The following is a 20101-nucleotide window of genomic DNA, read 5'->3' as shown; positions in this document are numbered from 1 at the left end:
AAGCGAAGGTAGCAGCCAATTGTGAACGGTGGGGAAGGAGAACAAATAAGTTTTGTTGCGATAGCAAAATTATGGATACCTCATGTTCATTTCTGATCGTCGTCGGCGCTGCCACTATGTTCCTTATAAAGTCCCAAGGCGATAAGATCGTCGCCGCGCGCCGGATGCTCTATATGCGAGTGAAAGCGCGCGCGGGTGAGCCGATGATGGCCGCTCAATCCCGCCCGCGTGAGGGAGGAAAGCCGGGAGGAAGAGCGACCTATTCTATCGCGCGCAAGGCACAGGAAGGGTACCGTTCTACTCCGGCGGCTGTGTAGGGCGCGGCCACGCGCGGTCTACCGGGTCCTATCTTGAAAGCTATCCGCGATCCGTACAGAGTCTAGGTGCACCGATGGCTAAAAGCTTCGTGTGCGCTCTGTTCTTGCCGCTTCGGGTTCAAGAGAGAGGCAGCACGAAGGTCAATTCGCTCGCCCTTGCTGCCACGCTTTGTCGCTCCGACGTTTTGACAGCGGTTGCGCACGGTCATCGATTGAGATGTGTTGATGTTTCCTTGTGCGCGCGTGACGCCATGCTTGTTAATTTGGTTATCAAGCCAATGCTTACTACTTTATATGGCCCATAAAACTACTGTCCTTACTTCGCATAGCTGTCTACCAATTTGCTATCGCAATCGATGCTTCGCCTTTCGGGCGAAACTACGACTTTTTCTCTTTCCACTTTACGGCCGGGGTGCACCACCTCCGCGGAAGTAAGGGTTGTGTTTCTATCGGTAGTAGATTTCTGTGCATGGACCTGCGAATGTTTATTTCAACTAATGCAGGGTGAAAGAGCGCAATACTTACGGCGCATAGTATTGCGCGGGCGCCTATGAGAGAGAGAGAGAGAAAGACTAAAGGTTTATTGAGAAGGCGCAAAAGAATGTGGGTGGGCCTCTATTCCAGGGCCCCACTCGCTTGAACGGTTCGCTCGACTTGGTCCGTAAGCCATGCTTCCCACTACATCACTGCCGATGCTATATGCCGATGCTACACCAGAAAGAGCACGCGTATCAAAACTACAATTGGTTGACGCATTGATTCACTGACGCTTAACAGCTGATATATAAAATAGCACCGAGCATAAACAGTTTAATGAAGTCAGTGGCAAAAAAGTACATAAGTATCCCGGAGTCACCAGGGGGCTGAGGATGCTTCGGTGTAGGAAGACACTCCCTTCGCAGAAAACTGGAGCGAGAAAGATGGAAAGGGCAGAGGGCTCGGTCAGAACAAATCATAGAGAAGACACAAAAATAAAATAAAAAATACGGAAGCAAGCAGAACAAATTAAGTTTAGTCTGACCACGAATGTACCGATGATGCAAGTACTACTCATTTTCTGGGGTCTCGACAGTGGAGACACCCGCGACATGCCCTCCGCTTAGCAGCTTGCACGTTCGCACTGCCAATATGTCCCGTTTTGTTTTGTATGAACAGCTGTAGTGAAAATAAGATAGCTACCATGCATCAGGAAATACTTTGCCCTAACTAAAAGAAAAACACATACTAGCGAGATAAACCCACAGTAAACACCGACTACAAACTGTTTCACAATGCCCGAACTGGCACAAGACCACTACTTCCCTGTGAACGACTAGCGGCGAGAGAAGACTCAAAAAGAGAATCGCTAAAATCAGGATGAATGCTTAGGCATTCACTATCCAACATCGAAATTTTAGGTACCATCAAACAATTTCAACAAATGACTTAATGTGAAGTGTGGGCGAGGTGGACACCGTGGTGCGGAACACGCACCATTTCCAATTTGCAATGGTGGCGCGGTAAAACAGGTGTCAATGTTTCTTCAGGCGTTATAACATGGTTTCCCGGCTGCGGTGCCTTGGTGTAATTTCTGGCGCCCTTTGAAACTCATGGCCCCATTTTTAACGTCGCTCCGAGAACACATGTTGCCAGAATATAAAGCTTGTACGAACACTCTTGTTCAAGTTCGCCCGTAATTTGGAAGTGCGCGCACGGCAGAAAACGATGGTACAGTACAAATAGAAAAACTGGGCATAAATGGCGAGAGCTTTCTCCCCCTAGTCCCGCCAGGGACTCGTAGAAAACGGGAACGTTAGCTGTGAACACTTATTGTTGTTTCCCTTTTTTTTATAGCTGCTCGCCATTGTCGCCTTCATTTTGTCATCGCCGGGAACAACAGATTGCTGTGCGGGAGCAAGCAATTATAAACTCATTTCCTGCGTGCCTACAGCAAGAACAGCGAAGGAAGGTTTATTTTGCCCATAGGCTGCAGTGTCCAAGAAAGTACAGTTTACATTGGCGATTGACGGGCCATTATCCAATCCAGTTGGTAGGCAACAACAACGACAAGAGCAACAACAGTTATTTCGTATCTAATCAGAGTAGAAGGCGCAGTTTAGAAATTGGGAGCACTGGCTTTTGATCACGTCAGTGCGCAACGTTACTAGATTACTTGGCCGAGCTTTCAAAATGTCTTGGAGTCCCTGGGAGGCATGGCTTCTTTGCGTTGCCTGCTACGCCCACCGAGTGTATTCTCTCTCGCGTACCGTTCAACGTCAAACAGCAAAAAGTGGACGCGTTCGCATATAGGCCTCACAGATGAGAAACGTACGCACCATCACAGAGGCCCTGTCAGGCGTCATTCCTCTATAGTATATGTTGTCTGCCGCCGCGGAAAGATTTTCCAATACCCAAGAGTAAAATGTGGAACTAGTGCTTGCCACGATGGGAATTAAGCAGTAGGCTTGCCAGGGGGTGGCACATTGGGATCGTGATCCTCTACCCCTCCCCCCTCATTTCTGTTTGTGTGCGGCCTTCCCAGCCTCCCTCGATCCCCCCTTCATTCCCCTCCGCGTGCCCAGCCAAGTCAGGGCCCTTTGTGCAAAAACAAATCTAATGAAGTACACGGATTCGCGAAAGCGTTGTCCTTGTGGCGTGGAACAGGCTTTCGAATTTTTATACCGTTACAGCGCTGAAAGCAAGGTGGAAAAAGAAGAGCACAAGCTTGAGGCTGAAGAGGAATGTGCTAGGTAGAGCACAATCTGCTGGGAACTTCCACAGGAGGGTCAGAAGTGCAGCGTAAATCGAGCTGAACATGTAACGCGGAGCAATCAATCAATGCTGAACGCGCTGATAGAAAATCGAGACCATAAATGGCGTTGTGGGAACATTCTTCAAGAATAGTAAAAAAAAAAAAAACGGAGGTCTGACAGCCGGCGACATTGACACGAGCTGCGCACATACCTGTAACGGCTGGTTTTCTTCTGTCAGCGACCCGCACAACACAGAACGTGGCAAGTGTGAGGACTCTGGTAAGGCGTCTACGGAGATGGTCACTCATGACAGAGATGTGCGCACCAGTACCAGTCAAAGACGTTACAGGGACACCATTTATGTACACCTCATGTATATTTCTATCCGTCGGCAGGGCCAGCAGAGGAACTTCAGTCGGAGTCGATGTAGCAGTGTCCAGCCTAAAAGCTGCAACCGTCAGTTTTCCGATGAGAACCAGTACATAGGCCAAGGATAACGGCGGTGAGACGCTAGGAAAGGGAGGGGGCTTCGTGGTGAAGGCGAACGACTCTGCCATGTAGGTGGCGAGGCCTCAGTATGGTGGTATGGCGCTGTGCGCTCCGGTGGTGGGCGGCTACCTGGTGAGCGACAGTCAGGTTAGAACGCAGACCGAAATGAGGGCGTCCAGGTGTTGCGGCAGGGACGAGGGATATGGCCAAGACGCCTGCAGTTGAAACAAATAGGTCTCTCATCTGGTGTTCGGCATTTCATTAGGTTACGAAAGGGCCGTGAGGAGTACTGGTTCCGTGGAGCCGGGACAGTAGTAGAGGCGTCGGATCGGTTGACGGACGAAACGGAGGGAACACCAAGGTTCGTCATCTCTGCGCAAATGACGAACTGCATAAGGGAGCCGTCAGTCGAAAATCGTTAGGAACATACGTCTGGGAGCTAAACTAATGCGGCCTCATTACTCTTGGCGAACGATGTCCACAATGACCTTTGAGGCCGTCGGCTGAGGCGCGGAAGGTTCTTCACACGACGATGTAGCGGCTCTATTTGAAAGGCGGGTATAATGACGCACAATGCGACAGCCTTTAGCTTCTTCGAAACGCCGGCATTCACTTATGTCACCGATGCTGGTGAAGTTCGTGTATACGAGAAGGTTAAAGGCGTCGTCTTCTCTGCCCTGGAGCACATGGTTTACCTTTTCTTCCGACATTTGCACGTCCGCCTTGCGCCTTTCTTTCATTGCTCCCAACTTGTTAGGCCCTCTTCGCGAGTCTGAAACCAGACCCTTACCATGTCTTTCAAGTAGAAGCCTACGTTGACTAACGTAAGGCTCTGATCCCACCTGTTATTCTCGCTGATACGCTCGTATATCCGGAGCCAATCGTCAACGTCACGGTTGTCGGTGCCCGTAAATGTGCCAGGGTCGCCGGGCTGAGCCAATGTGACGGTTGGCATGGTGGTCACCGTCATCGTCGCTGTTGTGCACCCTCTTTGTCAGAAGGCGTGGTCGTAGCGGCCAGGCTATGTCCGCTTCAGAACTCCACCTTGCATTAGATTTACCTCGCTCACTCGCCAAAATGTGGCACAGGGTTAAATAAACAAGGAAATCTGTTTAAAGGTTATGTTCAAAAGACGGGCAGGCCAGGCAAGCCCCTAACGTGGTCGTGTTCAGCCCCAAGCTCGCGTTCAGCCCCAAGCTTGCGTTCTTCTTCTTCCACATTGCTTTCAGCGTTGTACCACGGTCTCTCTGGTCTCGACTTCCGCTTGTTATGCTGAGCCTCCCTGTGACGTCGTCCATGTTGGCCGCCTTAAGCGTTACCAGTCTTCGTCCACATAAGAGGCACCGGGACGATGCTTCCACGCCGGATGGACACATGTTACAACGCTGAAAGCAAAGTCGAAGAAAAGCACCAGCTTCGGGCTGAAGACGACGACGTTAGGGACTTGCCTGCTTTGCTTGTATTTTCTACATAACCTGCAAAGACATTTTCCTGTCTCTTTAGTCCTCGTGCCACAATGTTATTATCTTTAACCTTCTTTATGCCAATTATGAAATTTACACAAAATGAGCACGCATTGTGGGTGCAGTGGCAGATTCACAGGGGGGCTCTGGGAGCCCGGGCCCGTTCTACCGCTACATGCACACAAAACATAAGTGCTACACTCCTTCCATTGCCTGTCCAATTTACGACAGCCCATACCTACTCTTACGTCTACAAAGTATGTCGTGTGTTATCAGTTATCTCATTATCTTCTCAGATGCTTGTAAGATACCTTTAATATGTTGGCCCTTTTGTCACGTTCGCATCAACGTGACAGTTGCGAATCGCATAATATTTTGAGCACGTCACCAACGGGTATGATGTGCTATACAGAAGACGTATCGTCTCGATGCCGGTACCCTTTGGTTGCTCGAGTACGTGAGGTAAGTCGCTTTGGCGAACTTATGTAAACGGCTGGTGCATCGCACCAAGAGGGAGAGTATTAATGCGAGACGTCTCACGTTTCGTTTTCTTTCTCCTGCCCTCACAGTCGAGGCAAACTCGTGAAAAACAGGCCGGAACTGTATATATAGTCAAGGACACCGTCGCACGACGGTTGACGAGCTATACCTGTAAACGGCGACACATCGCATATAAGTGATGCGCTACGAAATGCGATGCGCTACTGCTCTATTCATAAAAGCGTTGTTATTGTGGCCGCATTTATTATGGGTCAGTATTTTTTCGCTTTTGTTTCTCGTTCACATCAACAGCGCTGTGTTTATTTTTCAGCTCTGCGTTCAGGTCTAACGTTTCAAGGGACACCGAAGAGCAACGCTATAAGTTTGGACTGATAATGCATCGTTCCAAAGATTTATTTTCATTCATTTCGCGGTAACAGATTGGCTGTTCTACGTTTCACATTTTACGCCAAACCTCAGCGCCATTAGGTCACGGAGAGGTGGTGCAGGAACTTGGAGCTCGTGGTGCAATTGCTGGTGGAGCTCGTGGGCGCGGGGAACGTCAGTTTTGATGCCGATAAGCAAGATCATAAACTGGGCCCGTTTACACCATTATGGTGCATAAATAAATGCATGAGGATTGTAGATTTCGAGATGTTTTGGCTCGTACTTTGTGAAACTTACGCAATGTCCGCTCACACAAGGTCGTCGGGGAACCCGTGTGTAGCCTTTCGGTGCATAGGTAACTACAGTATGCGGAACTTTCCGGGGGCGCAAACATGTGATGCGCATCGTCAGCCGCGGTGTGTGTATGTGTTAACTAATTCGAGTGTACCGGTTTTAAGCCAACGAAGAGAACCGGCGTCTGTGTATTGCCAGGAAGTTGAAAATATCCTCGCTGTCTGATCGCTTGTCGTAGGAGCTAAAACATAGGAGCGCATGCTCATGTACGGCCAACCTATGGCAACCGCGAAACATCTAAGCGCCAGGCGCTATCAAATATTTGTGATACACTGTCCTCACGTATTTGAAGTCTAGTAAACTTGAAATCACTATGATATGTCTACGCTAGCCTCCTGTATGAGGCCGATGGCGCTGCTCAGCACAGCGATCACTGCGGTTGGTGAACCAGCACGGTAGATCTATAAGCTATGTGCTTCAGAATTGCCTTTTTTCCCCTGTAAAGCCGTAATATCCGAGAGCGATCGCATAAAAAGAATTCGACAGCTATTCTCGAGGACAAAATTTCCGTAATATGGGCGAGTGCGTCGTAGAGAACGCGACGAACAAAACCGAACATTCGGTTATCATCCTCTTTCTGAAAAATAGAAAAAAAATGAAGAGAGAAAACGGGCTAACGCCGCAATAGGACCTCGCCTTGTCATGCTGTGCAACGTTTATAGATCTGTAAATGTTATTGTCGTAAGCTTGGACCATGCGGTATAAAGAGCAAAGATATCTATCATCCAACATCTACCACTGCTTCAGACGCTCGCGCAGTTCGTAAACAGGCGCTTTGCTGAACAAGTGTAATTCACATTGTAAGGTATGCTGCTATTATTAACCAAAACTATTTTATTCATGGGTGGAAACGACGTACACCGAACGAAGTAGTCACACAATGTAATCTACAGCGACCAGTTTGAAGGCTTCTCAAAGTATAACAGCACAACTTCAACCGTAGCAGGACTACTTGGTGTGATAACACATGTGCAGAAGCTACGCCCCCGTAGCTTTCCCTTCGTAGCCATAGAAAGTTCGCAAGTATAGATATACCCTGCAGAGAAGCTAATAGTAATAAATTGAAGTAATAATACCTATCACCATTTGAGAACGTGTTGAAGCTTGAGAAGAAAAATAGAATTTTTATATAATACTTTTGAACATTTGAAGGCGTGAAGCATTTCGTTTTATAGTATATTGTCCCCAAGCAGATGACAAATGAGGCACGCCAACTTCCGGGCAGTTCACCGCTTGCCGACTGGCTGCTCTCTCCCTCATGTTCTCACAAGTTTTGCGGTCCGCCCACTTTGTGACGTTGCAGCTGCCAAACGCATTCTGTTCCGAACCAAGATCTCCAATTCCCTCTCACGTGTGCCCTATCGCTCGCTCTGCTACGTCAAGGTGTGAACCAGCAAGCGCGAGCCAGCATCACGAGCGTCCAAGGCGCGCTCATGACGTGGCGTCGCAGCCAATGCAAAATTAGATGCCGTTTCGCTGCTGTTACAGACGCCGCCGGCTTTTTCGCTCAATGGGCCATTTGAGGATTTCCCATAAAAAATAAATAAATGCCGAGGTGTCGCCTATGCCTGACAATCCCGTTTTTATTGGCGCATTTGGTTCTCAATTTCTAGTTTACAGGTAGTTATTCTGCAATGACTACGATTGTTTTTTGTCACACAAGAGCAAAAATGCACGGAGTTTTCATGCTAGGCATTTGTCACTCGGGAATAAACACGGCGCAATTAAACTGGCTTATGCGTTCGTCAACTGTCATCCTTTGAACAAAGACAAGTTCTTGGTTCATGGACTAGCGCTGCCTGTGCATCTCGCGCTACGAAGGCACTTTTCTCTTTCCTGAGTGAGACTGTTCTCAACCAGACACTTCAGTATAGCACTAAGTGCTGTGTTTTGTTAAAATGAATATTCTCTGTTTAGTCCGAAAGGCGAAGCATCTGTTGTGATAGCAAATTACTAGACGGCTATACGAAGTAATGATAGTGGTTTTATCGGCGCATATAAATTGGAAAACATTCGCTTTCAAACTAAATTAACAGGCATTGTGTCAGTGCGCACCGGCATACATGAACACATCACAATCGATAACTGCAGACACTCGATGTCAAATCACTGTTGTGAGGAAGCGCGGCAGCAGCAGCGAGCGAAGTGAACTTCGTGCTGTTTGTCACTTGAGCGCAAACTGTGCAGCGAGGACGCAGCACGCACAAAGGTATGAGCCGTTTGCGCATCGCTGCAGTGTGTAGCGCTCGTAGACTGGAGTCCTCTGCAGTCTCTTGCAGCGCCCTGTTGCAGTGACCTATGGCTATCGTGTGTACATGATGGTATCTGCTGACGGTTTCGTGTCCCGGTGTTCAGATAGTGGTGGTGCATGGCATTTCGTCGAGGCTGTTGATGATATCGCATGCTACTTTATTCAAGTGGCCATTCGCGTATGCTCGAGATGCCGATTGACAATCTGTAAGAACGTATGTTTCCTCATGCTGTATCGGTGTCGATGGCAATAGCGGCCTGTTCTGTTGCTGCGACGCTGTGCGTACGAATGGAGGCGGATGCCAGTTCCTCCTGTCCGTGTCCCGCCCCGCTGATTACCATGCCCTGCCCATTCGGGTACTTTGCTGCATCTGTCCAGCTAGCAGTGGAGAAAGTTCCGTATCCTCTTTCTATGGCTTTGGTTCGTGCTTTTTTCTCTGCCCATGTGATATACCGGGTGCATGCTACGCGCAATAGGGGCCACGTTTATTTGCTTATGGAGGGACTTCATGAGTACATGTTGACCGTTGGTTGTCGTCACAGGATATTGCAATCCTAGTAGAATCGTTTTGCCTGCTCTAGTGAGGTTAAGGCTTGTTTGACCTGCGTACAGTGCGGCTAGTTTGCTTCCCTAGACTGTACACACAACTGAATTCCATTACAACTGGTTCAGTTCGTTTCTTATACATTGGCACTAATACAACTGACTTCGTCAAAAGAAAACCCTCGCTAAATTTTGGAGACCTATGTGAAGTTGTGACAATGGTCAAGTACGTACCTATAGCAGTGGAGCAACGCCGCGAACAAGTGCTTGCAGGTTTCGTAGAGGTTTTCTACGCGCAGACACTTATCGTTTTTTTAACTCCGACTCGCGTGAAAAGCTGTCTTTGAAAAATCTGATTCGGCTCACGGGGCAGGCCCGGCTTTTGCACGCACAATGTAACTATTTCCGCGATGTCGTCGCTGAAGTCTTTGAGACCGATCTAAATAAGATGCTCGACAGTGCCGCCGTCGTCATGACTGTCTTTCTTATTTGGAGAGTGTTGACAGCAATAGTACCGGATTCTGCAGTTGACAAAAGGTTTTTCGTTGAGGTGTATTTCAATAGCCTCTCTACTTGTGCCTTTTCTTCCGGATTTCTTTTTGAGGACAAGGAGCTCAGATTTGTCTGGGGAGCTTTCCAGGCTGCACTCTTCGGCGTGTTCGGTGACAACGTCTGCCGCAGCTTGTAGGGCGTCCTCTTCTCCATCCGAGCCTCGCGTCGACCAAATGGTAACGTCACCCGCATATATGGCGTGACGAACGCGTGGCATCTTCTCTAGATGCTCTGGGAGGCTTTGCATGGTGTGGTTCCAGAGGAAAGGTGATAAGACCGATCCCTCAGGAGTGTCTCTACATGGCACATATTTCGCTTCTCTTCTAGGGGCATCCACGCCTACCGTTGCCGTGAGGTCCGTTATGAACGCTCGAACATAATTTTACATAAGATGGCCGCAATTCAGTTGCGATAAGTTTTTTTTTCTTTAGGATGGCCTCATGATCTGATCATGATCGTTGCCAAATGCTCCTGTAAGGTTCAGTGCGAGTATGCATTTTCCATGTGCAGTGACATGCTCCAGTACTTCCTTCAATTGAAATAGTCCTTCTTGATGCGACAAATGTGGCCTGAAGCCGTACATTCTGTCAGGAAGGAAGCCCGTGTCATCCACGTGAGGCTTCACGCGATTCAGCACCGTGTTTTTAAAAGATTCCCCAGGCACGACGTCAGGAATATGGGTCGTATGTTGGTGAGGCCTGGAGGCTCTCCTTTTTCCGGTATTGGCAATATGTGGACATGTTTCCATTCTTTTAGTAGTATTCCCGCTTCCAATTGGTTATTAAAGGAAGTCGCTAGGGCTTCTACCATTTCGTCGTCCAGGTTTTCGGGGACTTCATCTGTGAACCCGTCTTGTTCGGGCGCTATGTTTCGTGTTAGGAGAGAGCAAACCACTGTCGAATGGGCGATCTAGTTCACCATTTGGTTTTCCACTATAGTTTGGTATGGTTTCTTTTTCTCTCTGTGTGGTCGCCGAAGTATTTTGCATCTAGCTATTGCAGAATCTCTTTGTCCGATTTGCATGGGCTGCTTGCGAGACAGATTGATTGGAGGAGCAGTCGGACAGAGCAAGGAGGGTTAAAAGAAGAATGGACAGAGTGATGTCTTGAGGCCTTTTATATACCTGCCAGGCCCTGGGAGAGGAGGTTAGGACCATGTAAATGTTGGATCAGGGATGAAGCAATTGTTCGTATTTTCTGGAAATGTTTTCTTTTTGTTTTCATGCCTATCGCTTGCTTTTCAGTCTTTCTAAAAAGCACTTAACGCTTTGTAATTGAGATCACATTGCTGCATACTGTTATGAGACCTCGCGGCGTCCACCAAATCTCAGTCTTCTCATACCGGCACCGATAGAAACATGAAATGTACAATGTATTATTTACCTGCATTTCATACTTGTTCTCGTTTTTGGTTGCGTTGCGTCTTTTAAAACACAGTTCTGAGTGCAACGTTTCACGTGTGCCTATAGCGTAAAGTTTATCGCGAGTATCGCGCCAATACCATATCTGTTTGATTAAAGGGAGTAGTCTCGTAATTCTTTGTTTACGTACAAAAGCAGCCCAAGGACGAACTCCAAAGAACGATTTCTCGATCCGGTGTGCATGGGCGTCCGAACGGCGGCTTTTCCTCGCATACCTGCTGCAGGCCCGGCCAAGTCCCCAGCCAACCGCTCGATTATTCCTTCCCTCCGTCGTCGCCGAGTGCCACGTGCTTTTCTATCTGCGCGCCACTACGCCGGCGCGGCTTCGCGGCGAGCCGCGCGGCGCCGAACCTCGGGAGGCGGCGAGGGAAGCACGCGACCGAGCCCAAGCGACCGAGCGAACTGCGGAGCGCCGACAGGGGCGATCGGCTTTTAAACCCACGGGGCAGAGCCGTATTGGCTGGCGCCAGAGCTGACGTCAACAAGACGGCGGGCACCGGGCGCGCGGAGCACGCACACACGCACGCACCTTGCTTGCATCGCTTGCCGCCAGCGCGTTGGCTGTCGCGTCTGCTGTTCCGCGAGCGTGCGTGCGAAGCCGCCGCGCGACGCCGCTGCGGCCCCGTGTGTGTGATACATGCCGTAGCCATAGCCGTTGGCGCGGGGCTGTACCGTTTTCTTTTCTCCTCGCTCGTCGCTTGCCGCCGACCTCTCGTGTCGTTATCTTGCAAGGAGGAGAAGAAAGGGGAAAGGAGGCGAGAGGAATCGCACTCGCGCGGGGCCCAAACCTCCCCTTCCCCCTTTGTGTGCGCCGCCGTTGCTGCTGCATCGCGTCATCATCCCCGTCGTCGCATCGACGTGGAACGAACGAGTCGGGCCGCCAAGCCGTCCCCGACCGACTTTCCGCTTGCCACCGAACGAACCTAGGCGACGAGGATTGTACTTCCCATTTTTTTTTCGGCGACGCACAAGCTTCGACAGCCAAGTCGGATCCGCTTCCCTGAACCAGTCTATCCATGTGCTTGTGTCGCGTCGCATCGCACTCGACGCCGACCTCGTTGTCGATTCGAAACGCCGCGACCTCTCGTCGACGCCAAGTCTTCGCCGACTCCGACCGAACCTCCGGCACTTGCGTGAGCCCGTGAGGATACTGCGAAACGGTGGTGGGTGGTGCGTGATTTCTTCGCAAACGTCTTCGACGCACCGAGCCAGTGCTTGTGGTCTTGCGACGTCTTCGAAGACAGCGCTGTACGATCCTGAGCGCCCACGGCGACTCAGGTGCGGCGCGTGCGTTTTTGTGTGCCTGAAGCGTGTTTTCTACGCCGAGTTCGTTTCCTTTGTTGTTACGGGCCGTAGTGCCTGTTCCCCGCGCTGACGACTTGACACGTGATGATGGAGGAGCCCGTAGCGGACTCCCTGTTGTTGTAACCCTGTGGTGGGAGGACCGGCTGAAGAAGAGGGAGAGCACGTCAGTGCCAAGAACCTCAAAAGAAGAAGCGGAAGCACGTTCAGGTATGCGCACTTGCCCTTCCGCGCGCAGTAAACGCGCGCGATTTACCGTTGCAGGACACGCATCCCATACGAGCCGCGCAAACATGACGACCAGCGCCTTAGGTCGGCGGCATCTTCATTACAACGCGCGTTACCGTGCTCGCAGCAGCAGCACGGCTTGCTTGCTTCTTCGCCAGCCCAGCTGTTGCGGCATTGTCTCTTTTCTCCATCTGTCTTCTTAGTTTTTCTCTCGCACTTTCTTTTCGTCTCCTTTCTCACACGTCGTTTTCTTTTCGTTGTCTGATTCCAGGAACGCGCCGACGCGACGTGTCACCGGCATTTCGTCGGGTCGACCAGTCGTGGTTAAAAGTATCGGGGCGGTCCGCGTTGTCTGCGTACTTGGCGATACCATCGATGCTTATGCGTGTAGGCGTCTATTCAGTCTGTTTTTCACGGTTGCGAGCTCTCAAGTGCGAGCTGATATACAGATACATAGACGAGCGTGCTAGCCGCTTTTTCTTTTTTTTCCGACGCGGAAACAAACCGGTAACGACTCGTGTTTGCTATCTACAGATGCAGCTAAACAACTCGGCGTGGGCTTGGACGCATGATCTAGGTAATAAGTTAGTGAATGGCTCAGGCGAGGCTTCTAATCCATGATATGGCCCAGTTTCAATATCACTTTCTATTTACATTGTGTTTCTGTGCTTTTTCTGTCTTTCTTTTTTTGCATGAAGTTCCACGTTTCGAAATCAGCGAAAGTCCGCTGCCCGCAACCACTGGGTGCCCTGCGAAAGCTGCTTTCACCGCTGAGGTCCGCCTTTCTGTCCGCGTGCGGACGCGGTAGTTCCCCGTGCTCTCAACAATGGCACCACTGCTCACTTGATAAAAAGAAGTGCTATCGAAGGGCATTGCTATTACCCGAGTGCTGGCGATTGCATTCTGGGAAGTCGCGGAAACTTGCGAAACTTCCGGTCCCCGTGCGGTTACTCCCGCCACCGTACGCAGCGCGTGCATTTGATTCGGATGGCGGCGAGGGAAAATGTCGCGAGGTTGAAGCCATGCGCGAATCGCCACTTTCTTATTTGTCTCGAGAGAAGCTTTCTGTTGCAAGCACTGCGTCATCCATACCTTCATACTTACGTATACGCCTTCTTTTTTTTTTTTTTTTTTTGTGCTTCACCCTCCCCCAGGCGACGATGCGTTAAGCAGTCGCTTAGAAGCTCTCGAGTTTGGCCCCCTCGATAGGGCGCTATGTACGCGGTGGAACACTGCTATCAGCGCCAGTTGTTTTCCGTCCCGAGTACGCCGTTCGAGTGGCCGCGATTGGGACGCTCCCGTTATTTTCTCTCGCAATCACTGCGCCCAGATAAGCCGCTCATCGATTGCCGCCGTGACTGCGCTTCCACGCGTGCCCCCGCGGTTGTAACTGCGGCGTTCTTCGGTGCCTTCGCCATTTAAGAATCGTCAACGTCGCCGATATTGCAGTTCATGTGCGTCCAATATTCGACCAGTGTGACGGGCCTGTTACAATCCAATTCGGGACTGTTGTCCTCGCCGAGTAGATTTAGTAATCATCGTGGTTGTGATCCTACTGGACTTGTTTGCTGCCACGTTCTTCGGTTCTCTCTCGTTGAAGAGAATGGTAACCCGCGTCATTGTGTTAATTTCATTGGGACTTTTTTAGATAAGCAGGTTTGTAGATTGCTTCCAGTAGTATACTCGTTTCGATGCGTAAATACGGCTGGTAACGCATGCGCTTTCACAATCGCCGCTTAGCTCAATAACCGCCGCGGTCGCATGGTTGCTATGCTGTTCTATTGCGGTTGAATGTGAGACTGCGCTTTCGTTTTCCGATTGCAGTGGTCGCATCTAGATGGACAAAAGTATGCGAACATATACTTGCACCTTTCTATGGTTGCCATACAAAGAGCGTTATGTGGTGGAAATTAATTTAGAGCCCTGCGGTTTCACGCCTTTTATAGCCTTTGCGTTGCTTCGGAGCGTTAAAATCAGTCAATCAACCAATCGCTCTTGCCTAGTTAGCTCGGTGGGCTTACTCGTTGATGGTTATGCTGAGTTTCTGACTGTATTTCTTTTTTTTTCGTTACGTTTTTCTCTTTGATATTGGTGAGCTTCGCAGATGAGCATACGGGACATGTAGTTGCTCAAAGTGTTATATTCATTTAGAAGTTCGTGGTAATATAAATTGACTCTTTGAAGCATTTTGATAAATATATATTTCCTTTAGCCATGTTTTGCGGTTGTTCGGGCGTGTTTGGAAAGCATGATTTGATTGTCCTTAGCAGGCTACAACGCGGTGAGATTGATTACCCAGTTGTGCGCAACATTACTGACTCTACAAACAAAATTTCATAACGTGGGGTGTCTCTCGTTGCTCAAGGAATACCTTCACACGTAGAAGTCGCCGGAAATGAAGAGGCTTATGACTGGCTTCAACTTGCGCTCATAACAATTGTGTCTACTCTGAAATTTTGTGCAAGTTTGATGACGCTCGTCGGCTCATTCGTCGCCACCTACTCAAGCGGCATCCAGACCAGCGCGTCGCAAATGGAACGTTCCCGCCCCATGTTCGCGGTCGACCCTTGGTTCGTCGCGCTAGAGCGCAACTACTCGGCTGAGGGTTGGCTGCGTGAAAGTGTGCGAATGTTTATGCAAAGAACGGGTGGCCAGTCCATCGTGTACGTCTTGCGGTTGCTGCGAGACACTTCGGCACCTGATATTGGAGTGTCCCGCTTTCAGTGCGCAACGCATGTCGCTAGTGAGGGACTGTCATCTCCTTGGCCTGCGGCGTATACGACACTCGACGAATATTTGTACGCGAGTGGTTGTGATCGACGTGATCAGGCTCACCGCGCTCTACTTACTTTGCTAGAATTAACTAACTTAGGTTTCACGTTTGTAGCTCAGACACTATTTCTTATATTTAACATTCTGTAGTAGCGTGACCTTCAGTGACCGGCCATACGGTGTGGGACCTGTACATAGTGTTCTACTTTTCTCTTTTATATATGTCCTGTTGCTCTTTCTTTCGTCCCTTCCTTCCTATCTTCCATATCTGTTTCTGTCACCTCCATTCTGAAGAGTAGGCAGGCGTTGTGCCCCTTCCTGTGGCCGTTGCCAGCCTGCTCCTTGCTTTCCCTTTCCTGTTTACTGTACATGTTTTCAAAAGAAATAATAATAATAATAATTGTTGGTCTAGGTGACACCTGCGTAAGGCCATCAAGAATACAACTTGGAGAATCGTCCAAAGTGCTCGCATGTCCTGCTTTCGGTGACGGCGCGGGGTTTATTAGCAGTGCATGAACAGCAGTATAAAAATGGCATAGATATTCTTCAAAACGAAAGAGACAAAAATTACCAACAAAGGCAGGTATGTTATTTTATTTAAGCTGTAAGATGTGCAAAAACATTGCCTCTGGGAGTACCGCCTATTGTATTAACTTGGGATAATAAAAACACGAATAAGAAAATAATGTAACTGAAAAAAACTGTGAAACGAATTCTAAAACTAAATAACAGTACACTGCCGAAACAAGTCTATGGATCACTGAGAAACACGGAGAAAGAAAAGGAACGTGTTCCGCAAATGGTGTTTGAAAAGTGGAATTCTCGGAAGGGGAATATTTATTGCAACATTGGATTTTTTTTTCATTTGTACTCAAACTTAAATATAACGTTTTTCTCAGGTTTTTTTAGTAAACATTGCATTTTCTTTTTATATGCGCATGCAGTGTCGTTCGGAATGGGACGTTCTGTCAAGCAAGGAGCTTGCATATGATAAACTTATTTCACTTATTTGATGCACCATGGCAACGACAGTAAGGCAACAAAAGAACAGCACGTCATCAAATACGTGTAGAGGGTCGTGTTTGAAGGAGGGAAGTATGATACTACGCTGCACCGAGCGTTGTTTTAATATCCTGAAAACATGTTGATGTTAGTGAAATGACATGCTTTGCCCTAATCGAAGCAACAGATTCGCACGTAGGTGGTCTAAAAGGGAGGAAGTCTTATAGACTAAATGGAAATTATTGAGCGTAAGTGTTTGGCCCGTTCCTTCACTCCGGAACTTGTGCCTTTGCGCAGTGACCGCAGCTCTCCTGCAGCGCAGTCATTAGGTACAGCCCTCACTCTGGTCGGTCTCCCTTCCGTCGAGGTTCCAATAAACGTTATTACGCCCGCAACGTTAACCAGCAACTAATATTCGGAAATTTGGAATGGTGGGTTCTAGATGCGAATACGAATCGAGTAGCGAAGAAAGACTGTTCGATTCGTATTCGAAGTTTTGAATCATCGCGAACGCCTAGAACTTGGAACATGGAGCGTAGCAAGATCTACGACTACCGAGGTAATCAGCGAAAATGTCTCAACTTGGTCCCCACTGAGTCTTCCCGAGCAGGCCCTGCACCATATGAGCTGCAAAAGTGGTGCGTTGAAATGCGCTGTTCCCTATACTGCGGGCGTTGTGCAAGTAATGTAGCGTTGTTGGTTGCTGCAGCGCTGGCGGCGGCATTTAATGTACAACTGTACTCTGGGTTGGTGCAGGTGTCGCGACGGCGACGGTGTTAACTTTAGAAACAGAAATTGTGATAGCAAGTAGGTCATGCGGACAGAAAACGTAATGGGAAATACTGTCGTATGCAGCCTTGCTGCAGTTAGGCAAACGAACGAGTACGATATATGGTTTGAAGAAAGCCGGGTCAGGCGCTGAATGGAACAAGATACGTCAGCACGAATGACTGTTGTTCATGATTACAGCGACATTATTTACTTGATCAAGCTTTTTTTTTTCTTAGAATGACGAGTTTGGCCAACGGAGCTGCAACCTGCGCACTATTTTCAGAGGCGGAAATACATTAAAGCGTACTTACTACCTATACGCACCGCAGAAGAGAGATGAAAAACTATCATGGCCTTAACACACCAGTATATGCAGTCTCCTTGCAAAGCGTCTCAATATTAGGAAAGTCGCTTCAGTGGAACCTTCAGCTTTCAACTCCTTGCGGTTGGTTTGTCGAAGTGTCAGGGCTTCTTCGGGACCCTCGCTTCAGCTTTAGTTTACGAAATGACGATCTTTAACGGTCGGAAGCCGCTTCAAAGACGCGTACAGATAGACGCGCACAGTCCACATCGTGTGTGCCTGTGTCATGGAAGCTGCTGCTGCTGAAGTTAAGGTGCGCATCCTGTATGCTACCCGCACGCATCTATAACATCAGGCTGGGGCGAACACTGCAGTGCGAGAATCGGAGTATGTCATTCGCTGTTAGCAGAGTTGGAAATATGGTAGAAGGTTCCTCGTACTTCACTGTTGCAGCACTAGTGGTACGTTACTCGCACTAAACTGGACCGCCGATGGAGCATTTCGATCGTGGTCTGAGCGCACAAACTCTTGAAGAAGCAACGCACAGACAGAGGGCGAATGAACACCGAAGCACGGCTTTTTCACTGTCTGCCTGTCCCTTAATTCTGCTCGCTGTAAACACTATCGAAATGAACCCTTACCAACTGTGAGCTTCCACACTTGCACGGTGATAGAGCCTTTTTCGCCATTGATGGTTAAAACATTGTTACGACGTCGGCCCCGAGCCGTTAAGCCCTGGTAAGAGAAGAACGCTCGTCATTACGATACCAATCATGCACAACATGGCAGTCGACTCTGATCATATATGCAGTGTGGCCTGCGTTGCCTCGGCATATTCACCGCCGCGCATAGGCACCATCTATGTTCATTAACAACTTCGGGTGTTGGCATGACGTCCGCGCAAAATTTGTCTCGTAGGGTAAGAATGATTTTTCATGGACTGAAATACCGTGGTGGATGCCCTTTTGTGCGCACGTAAGATAACCACACGCGAAGCGGAGCATTATGGTCTGAACACGTTTTCTATCAGTATGCTTAGTTGTCTTATTTACGTAACTGACAACACAGAGGTGAATTGGGTTATTTGACAAAATGCGGGAGCAGGCCCAAGCGCAAGATAAAGCTGGGAAAAACTACACTTAAAAACGGCCTTCGCTGATACCCTGATCTGCGCACAGCATTTGACCCACAAACACAACATGCAGTAGCTCATGAAAATCACAAGAGCACAACGTTAGAAACAACAACGATTGTTCGTCACTTGTAACCGTGCGTGAAGCCGCCCTTTCTGAGTCCTCTGAGAGGATGAATATTGTCTGTGCGGGTGATACGTCGTAACATTTTATTAGTTGATAAGAGCTATCTCGAGTCCTCCGGATCCGCAGAGTTAACGTATCTACGTTCTGTACCGCTTTGCGAAACCGCCGGCCCCGAACAATGGCGCGATTAGCTCGACCTCGAGTTGATGTCACCGCCTCGGAAAGCAATGGCGTCGCGAGATTATCGACCAACCAGCCAGCCCTTTGACTTCGGCCCTATCAAGCGCGACTATCTCGAGAGCTATATTAGTGGTCGTCGGTACACACACACCTAGTGATAAGAGAGCAAAATTTTGTCGTAGTTTGAAGAGGACTCTTGTGCCCTGGACATGGTCTTCTTCTGTTGGCGCTCTCCTGCTTTTCTTTCCAATGGTTTGGAGCGAGTGCTGCGAAAGAAAGATGAGAAACAAAGCCGGCTGCCTTTAGGGTAGATCTGCGTTGCAGTATGTCTGGCTCATGTCAGTACTATTGACATAATTTCCCGAACGTTTATGTCGTGCCTTTTCCGTATCGCGAGAGCGCAAGGATTCAGATCAATTTCGACCAACAGGCTCTGTTCAGTGCATGTCGCATTGATGGAGGAGATCTGTTTCCGGTTACGCTGCGTAGAAACGTGGCCGTGGCATTCTTGAATTGAACGCGTGACATCGCGCTTACTTGCTGAATGCCGTAGATAAGTTATTTACGAAAAGCTTGTTGCACGCTGCCAGAACCCGATTTGGAACCTGCCGATTAATCATTTCACTGGGAAAAGAAGAGTGGGGCGAAGAGAGAGAGAGAGAGATAGAGAGAGAGAGAGAGAGAGAGAGAGAGATCAAAGGAAGGTAGGGATGAGTGGGGCAGGGTTGCGCAAAAGAACACGGGTATATATACGTACATCTATTGGCTCCTTTACGCCGTAACTCGAACCGAGCGTTGGAGTTTGTCAGTGTGCCATCTCAAAGCAATGAGGAGGAAAATTTTACCGCTTCGTTGCGTCCTGCATACATAAACTCATATTGTTTGCAGCGTTTCGAATACATCCCCCATGGCAGTAGTTTATGGCACAGATTACCTTTCGTTGCTTTTCTTGCGTCAAATTTTTCGCCGTCACGAACGCATGGATGCTTCTCGAAGCATCTGGGCAGAATTGGGCAAGTCATGTCTACCAAAGGGCGCAAGCACCGGTGCACGACCGGTGAACGTGCAGTTCCTACTTCACTCGTGCATGCGGGTTGCCCGCTATGTTATGTTGAATGTGCCAGTTCTCGTCAGGTTACCGTAGATCGTTAACGTGTTATTTTGTTCAGCTATAGATAGTGCACTTCGACGGGTTCGGTCAGCGTAACGTTAATAGACAGGTAGGACAGAAACAACAACGGCAAACACGAAACTAAGTCTTTGTTGTCTTTCTGTAATCCCTGTCTGTAACAATAGGG

General features: G+C 48.9%; 1 protein-coding gene and 1 long non-coding RNA gene across 3 annotated transcripts in view; one reads left to right on the top strand and one right to left on the bottom strand.

Moving 5' to 3' along the window:
* Nucleotides 1–1100: 1100 nt before the first annotated feature.
* On the bottom strand, nucleotides 1101–11519 carry LOC142575920 (uncharacterized). Its single transcript, XR_012826735.1, has 2 exons — nucleotides 11119–11519; nucleotides 1101–1223 (listed from the first exon to the last, which is right to left on the bottom strand). It is a non-coding gene; the product is annotated as an uncharacterized LOC142575920 (long non-coding RNA).
* Nucleotides 11520–11570: 51 nt separating this feature from the next.
* LOC142575918 (uncharacterized) overlaps nucleotides 11571–20101 on the top strand; it is a 235836-nt gene continuing 227305 nt past the window's right edge. Inside the window, exon 1 of one of the 2 annotated variants that reach the window (XM_075685722.1) lies at nucleotides 11571–12500. The gene's annotated coding sequence lies outside the window, so the exon portion shown is untranslated. The remainder of the gene's footprint in view (nucleotides 12501–20101) is intronic. The other variant, XM_075685719.1, reaches the window with a different exon arrangement.

Source organism: Dermacentor variabilis, chromosome 3 (genome assembly GCF_050947875.1).
Source record: "Dermacentor variabilis isolate Ectoservices chromosome 3, ASM5094787v1, whole genome shotgun sequence".
Lineage (NCBI taxonomy): Eukaryota > Metazoa > Arthropoda > Arachnida > Ixodida > Ixodidae > Dermacentor > Dermacentor variabilis.
This window is presented reverse-complemented; position numbering and strand designations above follow the sequence as displayed.